This window comes from Stegodyphus dumicola, chromosome 5 (genome assembly GCF_044657685.1).
Source record: "Stegodyphus dumicola isolate Sdum_Otavi_A_Nest chromosome 5, ASM4465768v1".
NCBI lineage: Eukaryota > Metazoa > Arthropoda > Arachnida > Araneae > Eresidae > Stegodyphus > Stegodyphus dumicola.
Window position 1 is genome coordinate 183,592,266 of NC_140772.1, and position 23,296 is coordinate 183,615,561.

The 23,296-nt window shown below is 29.6% G+C and overlaps 1 long non-coding RNA gene across 1 annotated transcript; it reads right to left on the minus strand.

Annotated features, from left to right (window-relative positions):
* Positions 1-596: 596 nt before the first annotated feature.
* LOC118181236 (uncharacterized) lies at positions 597-15,613 on the minus strand. The gene is made up of 3 exons (XR_004756855.2): positions 15,377-15,613; positions 6,094-6,216; positions 597-718 (listed from the first exon to the last, which is right to left on the minus strand). It is a non-coding gene; the product is annotated as an uncharacterized LOC118181236 (long non-coding RNA).
* Positions 15,614-23,296: the final 7,683 nt, after the last annotated feature.

The following is a 23,296-nucleotide window of genomic DNA, read 5'->3' on the forward strand; positions in this document are numbered from 1 at the left end:
TTTATTAATACATATAAAAACTTCGTATTTCTTGACAATATTTGCTACGCCCATTTGCACTTTCACGGATTAAAATAATTTTATAAGAAAAACTGGTAGAAATATGTACATAAATATAAAAATAAATCTTTTTCACAGAATAAACTTATTTTTGCGACAATCTTTATAACAATAATTAAAAATTTTAAATTCGTATTAAAAAAATTCAATCTTCCGTAAAATAATACTACTCATAAATTGACACGATTGTAGAAAGATAAACATAAGTATGACGACCACACAACATTGAATTTAGACATACCATGCCTTGTTAAAGAAATCCGAACCGGCATGTCACACTATCAATATTACTTACTGCAATTTTTTTCCGCCACTAACTTCTTATATTTGTATCGCTGATTCTGAAACCATATCTTGACTTGATTGGATGTGAGTTTAAGAAAATTAGCCAGTTCCTCTCGATCTGGAGCAGAAAGGTACGGTTGCTGCTTGAATCGCCTCTCTAATTCATGTAACTGAGCTTCCGAAAAGAGAATTCGAGTTTTTTTTCGAACGGAATAAGGAACGGGCTTCAAAATGGAGGTAGTATTAGTAGGCTGCAATTGGCTTTTAAAGCTGGAAGATGTTTTGATATGATTTTCTGCTACTTGTTGCCCAGTATTATGGTGGATTAATGGAGTAGTAGGAGAGTAAATTCTTGTTTGCCAGATAGTTTTCTCTAAAAAGAAAAAATCAGAAATTATTTTGATAAAAATTCAGTTCTGTAATAAATATGATAAAAATAATGATAATATTTAGACTTGCAAAACGACATAAAATGATCTAAGAAAAAATTTTCAAATGTAGCATTTTATTTAATGATTGGCGTTAATTCCCCCAAATTAATGATAATCTTCTAACATCAATTCCTCAGCTTAATATTTTCCTTTCTCGCATCGCTATTATTATTCTTTATACAACTATATATTTATAAAACTCTAACGTGATTTCAGCTACCCCATTTTACTTTTTCATCAATTTAGCAAGAAATGCTGCTAGGCAGATTAAAAAAAAATAACTTAAAATAATTATTAGGGCATATGGAAATTGGAGGAGGCGGAATCATAAACTCGAAAAATGATTTACACACGTTTTAGAAATTCCTACATTTTATTCACATCTAATAAAACATTTTGTAATATTTAAAAAAAAAAATTCACCAAAGATAAAAATTTATAATATTTCAAAATTAACTTGATGTACAAATATTACATATTTTTTATTAAAACTAAATGCTCTAAGGCATGAGTATCATAAATTATTTTTATTTAGATTTACAAACAACTTTCTGTTACAGAAAATAATTACTATATAACCATACCCCCCCTCCCCCAAAAAATACGTCTAAAACATTTCAAATCTGAAGTAAAACATAACAGAGAGAAAAATAAAATATCTATAAAAATTATAAATAATTTCATTTTTCATTAAAAAAATTCTAAATTCTAAATCTTATAATTTCTTAATTCTAAAATTCTTGAATTTCTCAAGTTGGCTGGCATTAGAGAATAGCCATCATCTTTTTATTTTACGTTAATTTTTTTACATATTAAATTTATTTAGATTATTTCTTGGTATATAAATTTAAAAAAAAGGGGGCAATCTAAAATGTTTAAGATTTTACATTTCGCTTAGAGGATAGTTTTTTCTTCATCTACACGAGTTTCGAGAGCATTTGGCTTAACGTCCCTCTGGGCTAAAAATATTTAAAAACTTATTTTTAGAATTTCCGATAGACAGTCTCGCGTGCTGGAGATAAAATATTTTATTTCGTACAATGTGTTGCCACTGCTCGTTCTGAAATCGTCGAGTTTCTTAATCAAAAATTCGTTAAAGTTTAAAAAATATGAATAATAAAGCAAACACGAAATTCAAGATTCGGGCTTTGAGGTACCTATATGCAGGTGGAGGATTACGTTACATTTAAAATTTGATGCCTCTATGTATCGTTGTTTTTTCACAATTCGAGAAACATACATACATTCGTGCAGATTCTTCGTTAGTTAATTTCTTTAAATATAAAACAGGGCGATAATACTTGGTGGCAACAATTTGAAAAGTGATACAGCGGTTTATAAAGATTTGACGAAAAATTTGGGATAAAAGGTGGTGTATTTAATTATGGCAAAGCACACTAGGGCTATCTGCCTATTGGGATAAAAGGAAAGAAATTAAAAAAGAATTAGAAGAAAATTACTTGGTATATACATTACCTTTAAAAATAATTTTTGATCAGTGAATAAGATAGTTTTAACTCTAAAAAAAACTGAACCCCAGCAACTTATCAAACATTAAACATTTTCATCTTTGTAGCAACAACAATAAAATCAGAATTCTATTTCAATAAAATTAAAATCAGCCATGAAACATTTTCACTATACTTGTAGTCATATATCTTGCAACTGCAATTGCAGAAGATGTTTAAACATTTTTAGAATGATTTCGGGCTTTTTAATTAATGTTTGAATTGTAAAGAGTATTTTTCTAAATGTTCGATCTGATACCCTTTCTTCTTGTTGAAAAATAAGAATCTCGATTTCCATGATAGAAGGGCTTTTTATAAAATTTAAAGAGTACTAATTTCTATTCCTTTTCTACTACTTTCCAGAGTCCATCAATCGTGGTGAGTTTGTACTTAGGAAGAGTTCATTTCAAGAAACCAAACAGCGGTCGTGTGATAAAGTTGCCGAACACTCGGTAGTTCGGTCTGGGGTTCAAATCCCAGCGAACGGGCTGGCTACATGGAGGTTTTAGGTTTTCGCACGTGTAAGTTTACTTCATCCAAAAGCCCTCAGAAAGTTGTTCACGAAGGCACTCACCCCCTTAGACAGATAGCCCTTGAGTGCTTTGCTATAATCAAATAAACCAAATCAAAACAAAGCATACAACAGTTTATAGGTGACTTCGCTGGAATACATTGAAAGGGTATAATGCAGTATCACTTTTCAAAGTATGACTTGCTGCTTTGTCTTGAAAGTCACTGGGATAAAGAAATGGAATTCACCCCCCCAACACACACTAGAGAATCCTACATCACCTCCCCACTAGAGAATCCTACAACAATCACAAATCTCTTATTGAAGCTTGATGGAACCAGGTTTGTACATTTTTTTTTTAGACTCTATAGTTGACCGACCTACTGCAAAGAGCAACGTTGCCGGTTCCAGAATTAAAGCCCAAGGGCACATGACATAAAGAAATCCGGACGTGGAAAGAATCTCAGAAGAGGAAAACGGAGAAAAGGGGGAAAAGAGAAGTACCAAAAGGAACAAGACAATCCAATCAGCCAAGTTCGCAAAACGTAAAGAGCGATCAGAGTTTTCAAGAAGGATCCAAGACAATGCAGTTTCAATGACAACAATATGAGAAAGATACACTACAGCAATGGTTTCAGTGACAAGCTTAAAAACTTCAAAACAACCTCAATCAATACAACTAAAAACAACACAGTTCAACACAAGTATACAACACAATTTACAACAGCAATTCTACAACAACTTAAGCATCAAAGTTACAACACAACAATGTGAAAAAACTCACAGCAATAGTAACAACAATTTCCAAGAACAATATTAATACAACAGAAAAACTTCTATCAAGATCAGGTGCATTGGAAGTATAAACAGCTACTAATTTAGGAGCTAAGTGATAAAGTTGTCCCATCTCCTCCCATGAAGGTGTATGTTGCCAGTGGTCTGAGACTTCTATATTCGAAGAGAATTTCATAATTAAAGACTTGAGAGCAATTAACGAAGTCGCATTGCACAGCTTTGTTGAAGAATTTTTCAGTGGATCTTCTGATATATTCTGGAATAGTCTCAAGTTTTAAATCTCTATGTAAAAGTTCATTACGGATAAGAAAGTGTGAGCCAGTAATAATGCGCAGAAATTTGTTTTGCACTATTCGCAATTGATAAAGCTGAGTTTGAGTGACCGTGTTCCAAGCAGGAACAGCATAACAAAGTATTGGTCGAATGCAGCTGGTATAGATATGTCTTTTGGTATGCAAGCTAAGATTTGAATATTTTCAAATGACATGGAGAAATCTGCACATGATGCCCATAGCTTTGCTCTTGACACTTTTCATGTGGTTGGACCATGTGAGTCTTTGATTCAAAATAATTTCTAAATATTTAGCCTTTGTGACCAAAGGAACAGCTTCTTGAAAAAATCTTAAAAAACAATGTTTTCCTTAGTTTTGCTGAGGATTAAAAGTTGACTTGCTAATATTGATTTTTAATAGATAATTTTACATTTTGTCTATTCATTTTCGATAATTAATAAGCTTTTTTTTTTTTTTTTTTTTTTTTTTTAAGTCATCTAGGTAAACACATGCTTCATCAAGGGTCAAAATGTATTTCTCCTTGTTCTGCTTCAAGCACATGCCTTGGTAAAAGCTGGTGAACAAAATGTTTTTTTAGCTTTTTTAAAAGTTGTAAAGCTTGGTTTATTACTTTATTTTTGCTACAGATATATTTAAAAGATTTTGCAATTAGTTTCTTGTTGCCAACGATTTAATTTTAGATAAATTAGAAACAGTACATACCTTTTTCGGATCATCTTTCCACGTAGAAGTAACGACTGATGGTTTTTTTTCGATTAATAATGTTCCTTATTTTGTGCTTCGAAATTTTAATATCATGCATTTCACAATGTTTTTCAATTACCGAATAGGAACATTTCTCTTTGGAAAGTTATATCATTCAATCCGCTGCTTGTTTATATGCAACATTTAGAAAGAAGACTAGTAGCAGACGATATTTCTCATTTGAAATAATAAGCAGACATTTTTATTCCAAACAATTTGCCCCCCCTTTTTTTAACTCTTTATCGAAATCGTTCTAAAAATGTGTAAGCACTCTTATAGTAATTTGTAAATGAGTACACATCTGTTATATCTTCAATTAAAACAAAAAGGATACATAGTAACCTGAACATTCCTCATACTGTTTTAAGAATCACAGTTGGATCATTTCTCTCAAATAAATACAGCAAGAACTTACCTTCAAAAATAAAACAAATAGTAAATATATATATACTTAAGTATATATCTGAAGATGCATCCTACAGATTAAATTCTTTAAAGTCGGTATGATAGTGACGATATTGCAGCTGTAGCTTTGAAATATTCTAGCATTCATATTCATATGAATTTATGTCTATGAAATATTTTACATTTTTTCAAGCCTTTTTACATTTACTGTTTGTTTTAAAATCAGAATTTCAGTTTGGCAGTCTTGTATCCTTTACATTTTTGAAGGCTAAATATAAAAAGTTACACATCTTTCCCCCCTTTTCTACCTTAGCTTTAAATGCATCACATACCTAAAAAAAGAGCAAACATAAATTCTCAGCCCCCCATGTTCTTTATTTCATTATGATGGGCCAAAAGGGGCTGGGAGGATGATTGCCCCAAGTAGTTTTAAAAAAATTATGCATATTTCATATTTATTCCCAAGTCTTAAGATGCAAACATTGTTATGGCTAAAAGTTACAAAATAATATTTGATAAAAGTTTTTTTAATGACTTTATAACAGACATCTTTTGCAGGGAGGTTCTGATTGCAAAGTTCAAATAATTTTATCACTAGAACTCATTTTAGAGATTAAACTGTCAGTATAAAAGATAGCATAAGAAACACTAAATTTTCAAGTTGAGATTATTACACATTTTCATAGACAGCAGTGAGAGAATTTTCTATGTTTTGGATAATATGTTTTTATTATCAGCTCTATTACAACAATTCTTAACAAAAAGGCCCCAGAATGTTTATGTTAAAATTCTTACTCATTACTATTACTATTTTTATATATTATGAAACACAGTTCCAAATGCATAACTAATGAAATAAATTTAGCACACACTTATTTTATTTCCTATAATTTGAAATTAAAACCAATTTAAATAATCTTTGATTTAGCCAAATGGAGAAACATAATAAATTTTTAATATGTTGAAAAAATATTAAAAGGTCAAATATTTTTTTACACATGCATCTCATTTAGATACATTGCATTATAATTTAAAATTATCAAATAATAAATTTTATAAACTTCATCATAAATAAATATTTCATGACTCTTTTTTTATATGCTTTATAACTTGAAGGTAAATGCTCAAAATTATATGATGACAATTGTATTCCATTTTTCTACAGCACACAGAAGATGGCAACCCTAGAAAAAAATTTTAAAAGATATTATATACACAACTTTCATTGTTATTCATATTTTGCAATTTATTAAAATTTAATACATATACACATATAACTTAATAAATGGATTTCAATGCTTCATGAAAACTATTAGAGTAACAAAAAAAAAATCGCATTAATAAATAAATACCTATCAAAGTAAAAGAAAAAAAATTTGTGATATTTCTAATATACATGAGACATCACTAAAGGTTATTACATTTTATTTAGGAAATTTAAAAGATTAAAACATAGCTTAAATTAAAAAGAAAGAAAGAAAAGAATGCATATCCTTGCATACAATTTTTGAGTTAGTCATATGTTACTTTTGGCAAACTCATTTAAAAAATGTATTAGTTACTATTAGCCATTTCAAATGTAAGTCAATAATTTTTTAAATGCTTCACAGTTTTTTTCTATTAAGCTTTTATTAACTGAAAGAATATTATCAATTGTAAATCATCTATTTGTTATCACAAGTTTTGTTTCTTTAACCAGTCATTAAAAGTTGACATGTTTATATTGTTCATGTACTCTATCAATGGAGGATATATAATTTTATTAATATCTCTAATGATTATTTGAAATGAATCAGTTCACATACACAAATACATATTTAGTAATTACAAAATGAAAGCACATTAAGTCACTGTACAAAACACATTCTTTCCTTGTGAGTAATTAAATTATTCTGTAGCATTACGTATAACTACAGTTAAAAACTTTATATAAAGAATGTCTTTCCTAAGACAAATACAGTCAGCTCCTGACAATCCTGTATTGTTTTAAAAAAAAGTTAAGCTAGTTCATTGTGGAACAATGGAAATATTACTATTGCAAACCATCAGAATACAGCAAAATTTTTACAAACAGTACAAAAAGAAGAAAATGCATAGGATAGTAGCAGTGATACAAATGAGGAATATATATATGCTAAATTATCCATTAAAAATAAACTGTTAAATTATAAAAATAAATTAAAAGTGTACAGCCATTAATCTTGCCTTTCCTATTGATTCGTACACAAATATCAGAGTAATATAAAAAAAAAAACTTGGTTCTTTCTGCTTTGAAACATGCTCTTGTTTTAAACGTTGATTTAGTTTATGTAACCAAGAAAATTTATTCCCCAAATTAAACTACATAAAATACAAGTGAACTGTTAAATAATATTTTTTACTTATCTCTGCTGTATTTTTTTCATCAACTGTCAGATTAACTATGTTGATTTTTATTATAAGCAGCAGCAATAATAAAAATGTGTCCTCAGTATTATCCCAGTTGATTGGGAGTCAGTTGAACATTAATTTTTACATTAAAAATTCAGAATTTTACATTATATTTGTAATTTATTATTGAATACTAAATAAAATGAAGTGAGAAGAGTCTCCATTCCTTTTGGGGGGGAGGGGAAGGCTGAAGTTTTACATAAAAAATTGAAAACTAGTAGTAAAGCATTCTTTATGAGCATAGGAATGAGTTTCTAAAAATAGCTGAAAATTTTACACCAAAGGTTATTTTGGGTACAATGTAGAAAGTTTCAGATGTCAAGACTTTTGATTTTTCATTTGGAAGTCTTTACGTTACAACAGTAAAACTCATCACAAAATTAAATACTTCTACACTAGAAAGGCTAGTAGAAATCTCATTTGAAATGGGAAGGGGAGGAAGAGTATTTATCACCAGTAACTGTGGCTTATCGCTAGAGAAAGAAATATTCAAATTGCATTAATACAGGGTGTTTATAAATGAATGGTATGAATTTAAAAATTAATGATGAATCATTGTATTACTTTATATGTGCAAACCTTACAGCATAAGCAGCAGCAACTGTCCAAATATTTGATGCATTAATCACAATATCCATATGTGCACCCTTGGTCACACGACACACATCTACATGGTAATCAAATTCTTACCATCCTCAGTATAGCATGTCTCCCACGACAGTCTGCAACGCATGCTTTATCTGACCACAAACTTCCTTAAGGGACACGAGCATTGACAGTACATAAACTCGGTCTTTAACAAACCCCCAAAGAAAGAAATCACATGGTGTTAAATCCTGCGAACGGGTGGCCATGGGAGAAGGTTGCTTTCTGCTGTTACAGCACGCCCAATCCAGCATTGGTGAAGAACATGATTCAGAAGCTCTTGCATATTCCTGTGAAAATAAGGTGGAGCACCGTCCAGTTGCAAAATGTAATCATCATAATTGGTGTTCAGTTAGGATAACAGCCAAGTTTCCCACATATCTAGAAATGAGTCACTGATCACAGTTTTTTTTTCAAAGAAAAATGGGTCGTGCTCTTTCTCGCGAGACAGTGCACAGAAAACATGAACGAATCTCATGCTGCACTGAAACCACAAATATGGATGCTTTAAAATGGAGTGCACAGAAAGCCTCTTCCTGCTGCAGATGCCATTTTGAAAACTGACACTGTGGCTGTGGAGTAAGCATGACAAGCAAACAGCAGTTAGCACATGAGAAACTTCCAACAGTTGCCAATGCTTATGGTGTAGGTTTTTACATGGGTTAGGTAATACATAGATTTATTATTAATTTTTAAAACAACATCATTCTTTTATAAACACCCTGTATATTAACTTGATTTTGAAATATATATTATGAAATATATCACAAATACATAGACAATCTCTTACAAAGATAGAAATATAAAAATAAAACTCATGAAAAGAGCTAAACAGCTAACACAAATGTAAGCAAAAAACAGAGCAGACAGTTTATTAAAAAAAGAGCAGTCAATCTTACTTTAAAAATTAAGATAAAAGAAAAAATATCAATTAATTTTTTTTTCCCTATATGAAACAAATTACATAAAACTAAGATTAAAAAAAAAAAAAAAAAAAAAAACCTAGAAGGACAGTTACTAGAATAAAATTATTCAACTCCATTTAAAATAAAATTATTTCACTCTATTATATAAACTCAATATCGGAAATTAATTTACACACACTTCACATATTATAAAATCAATCCATATGAAATATAAGGAATGGATAAAATAATAAAATAATAAAACTACATAAATGTTAGATAGTTCTCAAAAGAATAAACTCAAATTTAATTCAACAATTTAAATATAAGAGAAAGAATTGCATATGATAAAAAGTCTATATAGTAACCTTGATCTTTTTTATAAGAACATTATAAAAATAGATGCAAAACAGTATACAGTTTATAATGCTACTCAATACAATATGGTTTGGAACATCAAATATAGTACAAAACAGCATAATGTATTGAATAAATTAATATAGGACAAATATTGATTTTGATTTAACCATAAATACATATAATCATACACATTTATTTTTTGTATGCTGCATACTGCACTTTACTGTTTTTTACTCACATAATAGATATTTTTTGATTCATTGAAAAATGATCAAAAAATGTCAAATATGCTCACAGAATAAGACATCTAATTGCTACATTTAGCCACATTTTTTACATTGTAATAATGAAACACTGTATTAGTATTACAATAATCACAATTAATATAAAAGTAAAGCTTCATGTTTTCATATTACATAAACAAGCATGTTTAAGACTGAAAGTTAGAAATACATAATATTTAGGTTCATATATCAAAATTAGTACACTTGCAACTTGTAATAACAGTAAAACAGTTTTTTTTTATATGAGAAATTAAATCTTAAAATGGAATAATGAAATCACACACTTAAAAATTACGTAATTTTGCTTGATTCCATGGCTGCTAGTCAATAATTTTCAGAAACATTCAAATAAAAGAATGGATGTTTCAGTTCTGTTAATACAACTGATGCTGAAGAATTTTCATTTTCTTCATTACATTAATTTTGTTCTTCATTATAACTTATTTAATCATATTTAATTAATTTTCATTATTTATTTATCACTAGCTTCTTTTTTTTTTTTTTTTTTTTTTTTTAGAAAGTAGTCTTTGTCTGTATTAACTACACAGATAACATGCTGAATACATTTTTGAAACTGAGCAGCAAATTATAACATAATGTTTTCATGCAGCCTATGGTAACAGCAGAATGTATGCCCATAACAATAACGTCTGCATTTAAAATTAAAATCAATATATAAATAAATGTAAAAAAGACCTCCATGATAATACAAATTGTTTTTATTTATACTTTTGAACTTCCAAATGATATTCAGATAAAAGAAAGTCAGGAAATGACTAAACTTTATTTCTTTTGTTTAAAACCTATCATTATTTATACATACATGGCCAAAAACATAATGTACTGATATAAATGACAAGAAATAAGGAATGAATCTTAAAACTGAAGTTTTTTTTCCAAATCATTAATTATTTCAGAACAATTTTTTGAAAATATTAATTTTAAAAAAATGCACTTTTATTGTTAATAAACCAAAATCAATTGTTAATAAGTATTTGCTGGAAGTATGTGAATGTTTTATTTTCTTTACCTCTCTATTAGAAGCAATGAATTATGGGACATAACTTAGCATCAAGAAATCATATTATGTAACATAATGTATTAGATACATATTACATTACAAAATTGGATAAATATGGTACACACCATAACTTACTGTATGAACATACAGTACAAATTAATTTCAATGAATCAATAAAGTAGATTAATGATTCCAATGGACTTTAATTACATAAAGTAAAATTAGTTAAATCTCAACAGAAATAAAAAATATCTGAATTCTTTCAGATTATGCCCAATGGGGCTTTTTTTTTTTAACATTTTGTGTGCTTCCTTTATTTATTAAATATCATGGTCTTTGCACTTAAGCCATAACGTTCAATTCAACAGCAATATTATTGCAAAATAACCTAAAAAAAGGCGTATCTTTAGAATTCCAGATAGTCTTGTGAGCTGGAGATAATTTTTTTTTCCCCCATACAGTGTTGCTGTTGCTCGCTTTCAAATTTTTGAATTCCTGAATCAAAAACTCATAAATGCTTTACAAAATATGAAATAGATAATAAAAAAATTATAAATTACAATTCTGGGCTTCCAGATGCCCATATTCGGGTCGAGATGTATGCCATTCAAAATTTGATGGCTCTAGGTACCATTGTTTTATCACAATGCAAGTAACATACATACATTTATGCAGATTCTTCATTATTTAATTTCTTTAAATATAATACAGGGCGATAATATTTGGTGGCAACAATTTGAAAAGTGAAACAACGTTTGTAGTGAATCAATGCAAAATGTCAAAATGAAATTAATAGTCCTTCTGGGCAAATTGACCATTTGGACTAATAATGAACATCATCAATGGCTTCCTAATCTTAATAATTACCTAATTTAATCATTAATTTGTAACTAAATTTTAAAAAATTATACATGTGAATCAGTGATTACATAATTATAATATTCTTCTTTGAGTCGATTTTAAATTAAGAGATTTCATACACTACTTTTGAATGATATAAAACTCTAGAAATCTTTTTTTTTTAATGCTAAAGGGAGGAAATACTGGTATACTTTTTTTAAGATTGAAGGTTTATTTAATATCATACAAATATTAGTGCATTTGTTTTTGCATATGGAAAAATAAAATAATTTCTATGTCTGGCTATAAATATACCAAAAAACAAGGACTTCAAATAAAACTGAATTTGATTTAATCTAATCCATACTGCTCAATATTATAGTAAAACTTTCAATTACTACTTAAAAACTGCTTATGCAGTTAGAATTAAAAATGGCAATTACTACATGTATATTTCATCTACTCGCATACTTCTTACCTCGCATTAGCACATGATTTAGTAAACATCTGATTTAAAGTACACCATGCAGGTATGAATGGAGAGCAAAGTAAAATATACAAGTAGAAAGAATAGCACAACAAACAACTGAACTTTATCTCACTTCTTTCATATTTTCAGTAATTCAATATATAAAGAAATAACGATATTCAGGATTAACGAACTTCAGTGATTGCTTTCTCAGACACAAATTTGTTTATTTAATAGGAGTTACAATTTCATTTTTTCACATATGAAATAAACAATGACTAAAGCTTGATTCTTGTTCAACCTTAATTATCATAAAATCCATATTTAATACTAATACTGATTTCAAAATTATCAAAAATATATTTAGACTGTGATATGCATAAATATACCAAAAAACAAGGACTTCAAATAAAATTGAATTTGATTTAATCTAATCCATACTGCTCAATATTATAGTAAAACTTTCAATTACTACTTAAAAACTGATTAACCTTTAACAGTACAACCTGGACCTTTAACAGTACAACAAACCCACCATCAGCTGAGCAGATAAAACTACTAAACACTAATAGTCGAAACCAGGTTCGAATTTTGGTGAATTGGCTAGCTGGGTGACATGTGTAGAGTAGACTTTAAGGTACCCCTTGTATTATGGCGAAGTTGTTGTTTGATTTATCGCCAAGTTGTTGTTTCATTTATGGTAGTCTGAGTAGTTGAATATTATGGAAACCCTATTGTGACGTAATCGGGTGCATGATTCTGGGAAATTTTGAATCACGGGATGTTTTGTAAGCGTTTTTGTGGTGTGTGTTAAAACCGTTTAAATGGATTTGAATGGGTTTGTAGGAAGAAAGGTTCAGATGGTCACTATGTGAAGCGTTTGATCAGAAAGAGTACCTGGTTTGAAAAAAAATCATTTGAGTATGATTGATATTTTGATTTTTACGTGGCTCTGGGTGTATGAAGTGAACTCGAAAATCATGGCAAGTGAATATTTGCTTTTGGTAGTGCTTAAATGTATAACATGTTTTTCCTTTTTTATGTTATTTTATGGTTTGGTTTAAAATGTATTTTATTGAGATTATGTATTTTTTGTTTGCCTATATTGTAGACTTTGGTGCTCCTTTGACTTTTTAAGTGAAAATATATCAATGTGTACATGGACAAAGTAAAGGGAGTGCGCAAAGCAAGCTTGTGCAATTCTGGGATTTTTTTTTAAGTGAAAATAGGTCGACGTGTACATGGATAAAGTTAAAAGAGTGCACAATGACATTTTTGTGATATTCGGGGATTTTTTTAAGTGAAAATAGGTTGACGTGTACATGGATAAAGTCAAAGGAGTGCGCAATGCCATTTTTGTGCAATTCGGGGGGTTAAGTGAAAATAAGTCGATGTGTACATGGATACCGAGTTTGTGCAATTATTTGTCTTGTTATTTTGGCTTTGTGTAGCGCCGATTTTTGTCTCAAAAATCGCTGCTTTGCTAGCTAAAATAATGAGTCAAAGAATTGCACAAAATCGGTATCCATGTACCGCCAAAATTCGCCAACGGGTACCCTAAACCATACTTTTACCGGTGACACTTTTATTGTTTTCCCCACAAGTAATGTTAATACGAGCTAATTTCCCTAAGACACAGCTCCATAAGGGCATTCCTTCAATTAAACAGATAGCCGTAAGTGCTTTGCCATATCTAATAACTCAGAAATCAGCAGCATCAGTTTATGAAACAGTGTTTAACTATAATATACTACACATGCTACTCAGATGATCAAATACTTTAGCATCTATGAAAGATAATACAATTATATTTAACAAGAAAAATAAAGAAGCAATTGTGAAGACATACTATTCTTTATAAAAAATACATAATACCTGAAAACAAAATGGGCAATTAATATAAGATGAAATTAGCTCTGTCATACAGACATAGTAATCTGAGTTTTAGACACAAACAGTCTCTGTATCTTTAGCTACGATCCTTACCAAATTTATAGTTATCAGTGTAGCAATTTTCAAACCTCAAGAATTAATCTTAAAACATTAAGTACTTTTCATTCCACTCTATAAAAAAGGAATTGCTAATCATAAAAATGTTTTGCAGTTTAAAATTTTAAGTTAAAATTTCCCTCAAAAAATATATTTCTAAGTACAGGTATCCTCTCTTTGATAAAAAGTAGAGTTTCCATTATATTTTCTATAAGTCAAGAAAAAGACATAAAAAACAAAGAAGCAGCTACCGTTAATGTACAACGTAAGAAGATTTCAATATTCCAAAGTATTTTAAAATCTTCTTACTTCATATTAAGTATTGCCGTGAAAAGTAAAAGAAAAAGTCACAAGCTAAGTATACAATCAATTAAAAAAGTAGTGTAGATGCCAGTTAAAAGCAATCAACCTTTATCACAGATGACTTAGATAGAGGTACTGACAAACATTACTGAGTATAGAAACAAGGATTCATGGCAAAAACGCGAAGATCATTTTTTTTTTTTTTTATGCCCTTCATTATATTTATTAGTAGAGTATGCATATATTACACTTTCTGTCAGAGCCAGATTTACGTATAAGCTACACCATAGAGCTGCACAAGCTATAGATTAGGGCCTCCCACTTTCTTGGCCTCCTCCCAAAATTAAAATACAGTATAAATAGTATTAAAATATAACAAGACTTATAAAGGGCCCCATATCTCAAATAGCTTAGGGTCTTATCAAGTCTAAATCTAGCTCTGCTTTCTATATCTGCCAATACCAAATTCAAAAATCAAAATTTGTATGGCTATCTTGCTGTGAAAAAGCTTGAAATTAATATTTATTTCCTTTAGCTATTACACTTTTCTATCTTAGAGTTCTTCAATGGCAATTAAAAAACTGAAAACTACATTAGTTCTTTCACAATTTAAGATATATTTTTAATCAGTTATGGCATACAACAAATACTGCATGATGCTTTCATAAAAGCACAAGATCTTCAAATTTCTTTCATTCAATGAAATAAACATACCAGTGTAAATCTTTGTAAACACAGAGCTGTAAGTACTGAATAAATTGTAAAAAGTAACCAAAACAAATTAAATATAAGCATCTACACTGTTTCGAAACACACAAGAAATTCTCTAGTAGTTACACAATTATTATAATCAATTTCATAAATTTTAAATCACCATGAATTAATTATAAAAATGGGACTAGCAAACAACTGGTTTCTCATATACTTTTGAAAAAGTACTTCAGTTTTTGTCAGAATACTTAGAATTCAACCAGAAACAAAACAAAGATCCAAACACAATATGTAAAGTTACAAATTCAATGAGCAATAACTTGAAATTAAATACATTCATTCATTCATTCTGAAATTACCAGTTTTGAATTAAACTGAATAACCTACATGTTAATTTAACACCTCAAACTTTAAAAACCACATTTCGAAAGAGTTATGTCCTACGCATTCACAGATACTTGCTAAATATCAAGAGAAAGGCAGGTATTTGTCAAAAATCAGATGTCCGGTTTCGACTAGTCGCCACAAACCACGACACTTTTTTCGAAGTCAAATGTAAACAAACAAGATGCACTCCACGAGACACCTATAATGGCGGCGTGTCCGAAAGTGAAAAATATTACGGTCAACTGCGCAGCTCAAGCGCTTCGCTCGCAGACAAGGAGTGATGTTAGCTGTACTAGTTCAGATTGACGCTTGAGTTCAAATATCGCAATGAAAATGTTTTCTTAAGAATTATTAAACCCGCCATTTCAAAATTTTCGTGTACGCAAGACATTCTTTTGACAGAGACACACATACTATTGTAAAAAAATATATTTAAGGCGGGGAGGGATAAAGAATAATACATTGCAAGTAAGGAAGCTGTGCGTATTAAAAAAGTATTTAATGTTTTAAAGGTAACCTAAGATAAATTTGAAATTCCTTAAAATTTACATTTTTTTCCATGCAGAGAGTAATGTTTAAATTTCTCTTTGATGAAATTATAAACCAATATTAAATTTAAATATGTCACGAAATAAACTTTTATTAAAAAAATAATACTATGTATCGATTATGATTTATTATAGATTTCACGCCCGGTGAATAAATAAGATTTTGTTTCTTTAAAAAAAGCGATTCACAAATGTTTATGTTTTCAGGAATAGCTATTTAACAAGTTCTATTCCTTTTTAAATTTATAATTATTGTAAATAAAAATGTAAGATATTATTTATTTTGAATTTTGGTGATGTCACACTTCCCCACAGGTGGCATTTTGCGTACATCATCCCTGCGGGAACATGAAATTTTTTAACGGGTGTATCTAATAATGAACAATAAGCGACACTTATGCACATTCTGTCAGAAACAATCAATCAGCTTTAGGATTTTTCTTAAGTAGCGTCCATTTCTGCTCTGACGGTTGTTCTGAGTCCTTTTTAGTGTATTATTAGATTTTTTTTTCGACTTTTTCTTAGAACATTTACGTAAATTAAATTTCACCCTTATTGAAACATAACGTTTTTCATTTACACACACGTGCAAGTTTCGACAGCATGAAAGTTTCTCATATTTATGAGCTAAAAATATTTTAAAAACAGCATACTATCTTTAGAATTTCCGATACATAGTTTCGCGCTCGGGAGATAAAAGTGTTTTATTCCATACAGTGCTGAAGCTGCTCGCTTTGGAATTAATCAAAAATTCGTTAAAGTTTTACGATGATGAAATAGATAATGAATTCGATGTTCAAACTTTGGTCTTCCAGGTGCCATACTCGAGTAGAGGACTACGTTATTCAAAATTTGATGGCTTTAGGCACCATTGTTTTTTCACACTGTTAGAAACATACATTCACTCATTCAAATTCTTCATTATTTAATTTCTTTAAACATAATACAGAGCGATGATATTTGGTAGCAACAATTTGAAAAGTGATTAAACGTTTTTAGTGATTCGATGCAAAATAGTGTTTCAAGACTAATAACCTTCTGGGCTAGCGCCCCTTTGGGCTAAAAATTAAAAAGAGCGTCGTTCTTTTTAAGAAAATATAATTCAACGGAAATATAATTTTATATAATTTAAAGGAAGCCATTTTAATTGCACATTATTTTTTTATTTAGAAAAAAGATCAGTTAAAACGCTGATTTGTTTGTATAATGTTGCTCGCAGTATATGTAAATACAGTACTACGTACACTGCATATAGTACATATTAGAATATTATTTGGATGACAAAAAATATATTTTATTTAAAATTTTTAATATTTGGAATATAAAATAAAAGTAGCAAATCCATTATTAAAGATACTGAATTAAGTACACAAAATTTCACGCTCATAAACTAGTTATAAAGCTATTGACCTTTGTTGTATCTTGGAGATATTTTGACATTTTAAAGATACCTGACTCCTTAAGGTAGTTATCCTTCTTTAGACATTAGCATATGCATAATATAAACATTTTATTTAAATCTGTATTTGTGCAGTCCAGTAACTTAAAATTTTGTAAAGCGAACTGATAATCTAAATCGTTGCTCCAAATTATCAAAAAATAATCAAGAAGATGTTTTGTGCGGAACTGCCACTAAACTATACAAGCTAACCCATCCAAACAATGGGTTTTCGTGTGCGCAGGTGTTTCTTATTTTTGTTTTGTGCGTAAGTGCCGCTAATAAGCATGAATTTTCATCCCTTCCTGTTCCTAAAACAAGTTTCAGAATCCCGTTTTTGCAGACATTTGACGAAATACCTAATGTAGACTTGCTTAAGATAAACACGGCCTAAGCAGCGCGCTTATAGAGGCCTTTCCTAATGTTTACTTTCCTTGATTTTATGAATTAAAATACCTAATTCAGACTTCATTAAGATAAACAGGACCTTAGGAATAGCGTATTTATAGGGGCTTCCAAATGCTACTTTTTTTATTTTATGAATTAAAATACCTAATGCAGACTTGATTGAGGTTAGCAGGGCCTTAGAAACAGCTTCCAAATGTTCATTTTCCTTGATTTTATGAATTAAAATAAAATTATGAAGAGCTGCTATAAGAAGATTCCGGGTCCCCGTAAAATGTGACCTGAGCGTTTTTGGCCTAGCCTGTATCAGCCTTCGCATACACATAAAAAGGCCTTGAAAATAATACTTGTTGTTGTTTTTGCGCCAGATTTGAAATAATCACATGTACATACATCACTTTCATTCTTTTAAAAGTACAGATTTCTGTTTAAATTAAGGCAGAATTCGATCTTAAAACTGACTTATTTTAAATTAGACACGACGTATCTGTTCGTCAGTATGTAAATTTTGCTATTATTAGTATATTACAGCAGAATATTTTTGCTCTAAGAAGAGTGATTTAGATAGTTCTTCTTTAATTCGATGAATTTTTTTTTCTTTAAAATCAACACCAGTGTAAAGGCGAAGTTTATCGCGTCTTAATTTTCAGTTGCAAATTCCTTTCCTGCATACAGATTTAGAATTATATTAAAGGAGCATTTGATGAAAAATTTGCATTTTTGTGACTCTTTGTTTCTGCGAAAATAAAGATTTTTTAGTAGCTTCAACACTTTCTTAACTGTAGAGATGGGCAAAAAAAAAATGTTTACTTCAGAATGAAAAATTTGAAAAAAAAAAAAGTTCCCATTCATTCTTACAATGATCTTTTATTTGTTATTATTCTTTTTACTTCCTTGTACGAAGCAAAAGGAAAAATTTTGTAATCGCGAAAAATTTCGGGTATCATATTTTAACGAAAATATCGATTTTGACCGCTATCCAAAGCAATTTAATGATGTTTTTGCGTGACATCCGGAAGTAACGGCAGAATAAAGGACTCTTCCCCCCCCCAAAAAAAATTATAAAATTGATTTAAAATGAATTTTGAAGATAATTTTTCGTGGCGTCTGTGCGTACGTACGTATCTCACATAACTCAAAAACGAGTAGCCTCAGAACGTTGAAATTTTGTATGTAGAACTGCTATAACATGTAGATGTGCACCTCATATTTTGGTTGCAATCGGCAGCACCAAAAGTATATAAATATATAAGGTAAAAAGAATATTCTTCATGCTTTTGCTTTAAAGCAGTATATCCACTCTGTTACTCGGCTCAGTGAACTCAGTTTCTTTATTCTTATATCTTTCTAAATTGTGCATAAAAATGATTGAATTATGTTGTTCTTATCTTCCGGTTAAGGTTTTTATGCCTTTAGTAAATCTGCATGCAATATTTTCAGAATTATCAAAAATTTAAAAGTTGTTTAAGTGCGGCTAAGCCTAATTATTTTTATTATAGCAGCGATGTTTGTTTACATTTGAAACTTAGCAGAATAGTGGATTTGTTGCCAATCTAGAAAAACTAAGCTTCGCAACAACAAAAATAACGCCTTCTTTTATTATTGCGAATTAAATCATGCTTAATCCATTCTGGAATTTATTCGAGGAAATAAGTGTTTCAGATTTACTTCGTAATTTGTAATATAGATATTAGTTTTTATGTATTTTTGCCTTTTCGGGAAGTGAGAACTGAATTATTTGAATAAGAAATACTGAATCATCTGTGAATTTTTTTTTTTTTTTTCTTAATTTCTTTTATACATCGTTTTAGATTTATTATAGTATTTGAATAGAACATGTGGCAAACGATTAGATAATTCTTCAAATGATATAAATTTATATGCATTCTGAGTTATAATATGGGCGTAATGTAACGCTGTTAAGTGAACCTAGCGCCAGAATGTCGTTATGGTAAACAAATATAGTGAATTTTAAAGAGTGCATTTATTCTATTGGGGTTTATGCGGTATCGACGATGTAGATTTGATTCAATCCAATAAGTTTAAATGAAATGCAAGAAAAAATGCGTATAATTTAATATTCCGTACAAGGAAGTCATGTGGTATACACAGATTTTTTTTTTTTTTTTTTTCTTTTAATGTTATAACTTCAAATTCAGTTATTAAAGCTTCTGAGGAGGAGAAAATATCAAACCAAATTTTTTTGGTAGTACAACACATCATATATTATGCCTTATTATGTATATGTTAAGTTTTTATCAAATTATAGAAGTACGTGTTATCTAGGTGTTGCTTGTCGGAACATCGGAACTCAGCTAGTTTTCGTAAATGTAAACACATATATTTATATATCTGTAATGAATCCGACACTCATTGCAAGGAAGCAGATTTAGGTGCAATAATACTGTAGAAACAGCTGATGACATAGATGGAGAAATACGGCATTTCGTCATTGCAATGAAGCAATAAACTTAGAAGTAATGATATAGAAATTTTGATTGAATATAATGTTGCTCCATAATTAAGAGCAAACTGAGCAGCTGAGACAAATTAAATATTCATCTTTATTAAAAAAACATTTTGCAACTACAAACAGTTTGTCACACTACTCGTGCCGATTTCAAAATGTTTACATTTTTGATAGCTTTGCAGCAAGGACAGAGCAGCAAGCTGCAGTCCAGCTAGGCCGAAGTGTGGAAAGCAAGCAATTTGTGTTCAGGATGAAATTTTAATTCAGAATGAGTTCGTTTAGCTTCTCAATGCATTTAATTAGATAATTAATACTACTGTAAAATTAATATTGCCTGTCTGAGTTTTAGCTCCATGTACACTATGCAAATAAATAACTAAATAAATAAATGACAGTTCCATATCTCCCGTTCTACTGAGCCCATTGAGGAAATTCAAATTGCGTTTTTCATGTCTCGAAAGCGCGACTTAGGATATATATTAGATTTAGATATAGCATTGTTCTAATATAGGTATTCTGACACAAAATCGGACTTTTTCTGAAATGACATGCCATTTTTGTCCCATATTCCGATTATACGACTCAAACTATGCCTAAGTATTAAATTTTGTAAAATTTGGTGCGAAATTTACGGAAAAATTAAAAAATTTATTTGGTGATTTTTTTTTTTTTTTTTTTTTTTTAACTTTGCGGCATGAATAGTTCACTTGGCGAACTTCTTAATTTATAGTAACCTATATTTCTTTCCTTTTTACTACCTTTTACGAAGTAAAAAGGAAGTATTGTAATAGTGAAAAGTTTCAGGCAACATATTTCAACGAAAATATCCATTTTGACTGCTATCGAATGCAATTTAACGATGTTTTTGCGTGATAGCTGTGCTTAAGGACAGAATAAAAGACACCTTTCCTCCAAAAAATTATAAAACTGCTTTAAAATTAATTCTGAAGAGAATTTTTCGTGGCGTCTGTACGAACGTATGTACGTACGTGCGTACGTACGTATCTCGCACAACTCAAAAACGAGTAGCCTCAGAACGTTGAAATTTTGTATATAGGACTGCTATAACATGTAGATGTGCACCTCGTATTTTGGTTGCAATCGGCCGCACCAAACGTATGTAAATATATTTATATATATATCCACTCTGTTACCCGGCTCAGTGATCTCAGTATCTTTACTCTTATATGTTTGTAAATTGTACATTTTTTGCTTTAAAAATGATTGAATTATGTTGTTTTTATCTTCCGGTTAAGGTTTTTATGCCTTTCGTAATTCTGGAAGCAATATTTGTACAATTATCAACAATTTAAAAGCTGTTTAAGTGAGGTTAAGTTTTAAATAACATGGCGGACATATTTGTTTACATTTGAAACAGCAGAATTGTAGATTTGTTGCCAATCTAGAGAGACTAAGCTTCACAACAAAAAAATAACGCCTTCATTTATTATTGCGAATTAAATCACGCTTAATCCTTTCTGGAATTTTTTCGAGGAAATAAGTGTTTAAGATTTTCTTCGTAATTTTTAATGCAGATATTTTGAGTTTTTATGTATTTTTGCCTTGTCGCGAAGTGAGAGCTGAATTAATTGAATGAGAAATACTAAATCGTCTGTGAACTGTTTCTTTTCTGTTTTGTTTTCTTAATTTATTTCATACACCGTTTTAGCTTTATTACAGTATTTCAATAGAACAAGTGGCAACGATAATTCTTCAAATGATATAAATTTTGTGCATTCAGAGTGTCGTTATAGTAAACAAATATAGTGAATTTTAAGGAATGCATTTATTCTATTGTGGTTTATGCGCTGTCGACGAAGTAGTTTTAATTCAATCCAATCAATTTAAATGAAATTCAAGATAAAATGCGTATAATTTGATATTCCGTACAAGGAAGTCATGTGGTGTACACATCAGATTTTTTCTTCACTGTCCACGAGCGTGAAAAAAAGTTTCCGTTCATACTTTCAAATAATTTTAACAAAGTGAGTAAACCACATTATCTTTTAATATAGCTTATAATAAATACGCCAAATTTAAAAACACGCAAAAATGTAAGTTCAGGTATATCTCAGGAAATTTTTAATAAAAAACTCTGATTCTTTTGCAGGTATGCTTAGAAATACATCTACTTTAAGATTATGGCAAAACTTTTATAGGTTATAATTCAAAATATTTTTCGAAAAATTTATAAAAATTATTTAAAATACAAATTTTAAAAATAAATCATAAAAAATAGGAGAATTTTATTTGGAATAAACCTAAATTTCGAAATATGAAAGGAAGAATCAAATAAGTTTAACAAAAAAGGAGGTATTAATAAATATATATCAAATTCAATGAACATTGAGGAGCTAAAATTTTGAGAGCTAATTTTTTAAAAACTACTCGTGCGATTTTTACAAAGCTTGGCAGTTTGGCATAATTTGAGTTGTAGGATAAAAAATGTGGAAAAAAATTGGCACGTCATTTCAGAAAAAAGTCCGATTTTGTGTCAAAATACCTATATTAAAAGAATCCTATGTATAAACCTAATACCCCAAGTCGCGCTTTAGAGACATAAAATATGCAAGTTGAATTTCGTCAACTGGCCCAGTGAAACGGGAGAACTGTGCCTCCCCCCTTTTTTTTGTTTTTGTTTTTTTGTTTTGGTGCAGTGTGCATAACCAGCGTTATGTAAGAGACATATGACATGTATTGGTCTCGAAATGACGCAGTGCAAAAAAAGATTATTATTTTTAGAATAGAGAGGAGGAATACTAAATTAAAAGGGGATATTTCTATTTTAAATTATAATTTATATTTACACATTTTTTAATCTTATGCATATATATATAATACTTTACACAAAACATTATATCATTAGTAATGAATTTCATCGCAAAGCTATAAAAGTCTGTAAATAATTTTAAATATTTTTCCTTATGCACATTATGAACATAACTAACAGTATTCAGCAGTCTTATTCGCTAGCCCATTACGATGCGTCCTCTTAGAAACAGGAAGGTAGTAAACAGTGAGGCCCTTAAGACTCATGTGGTATCTGTCTTGAATAAAAA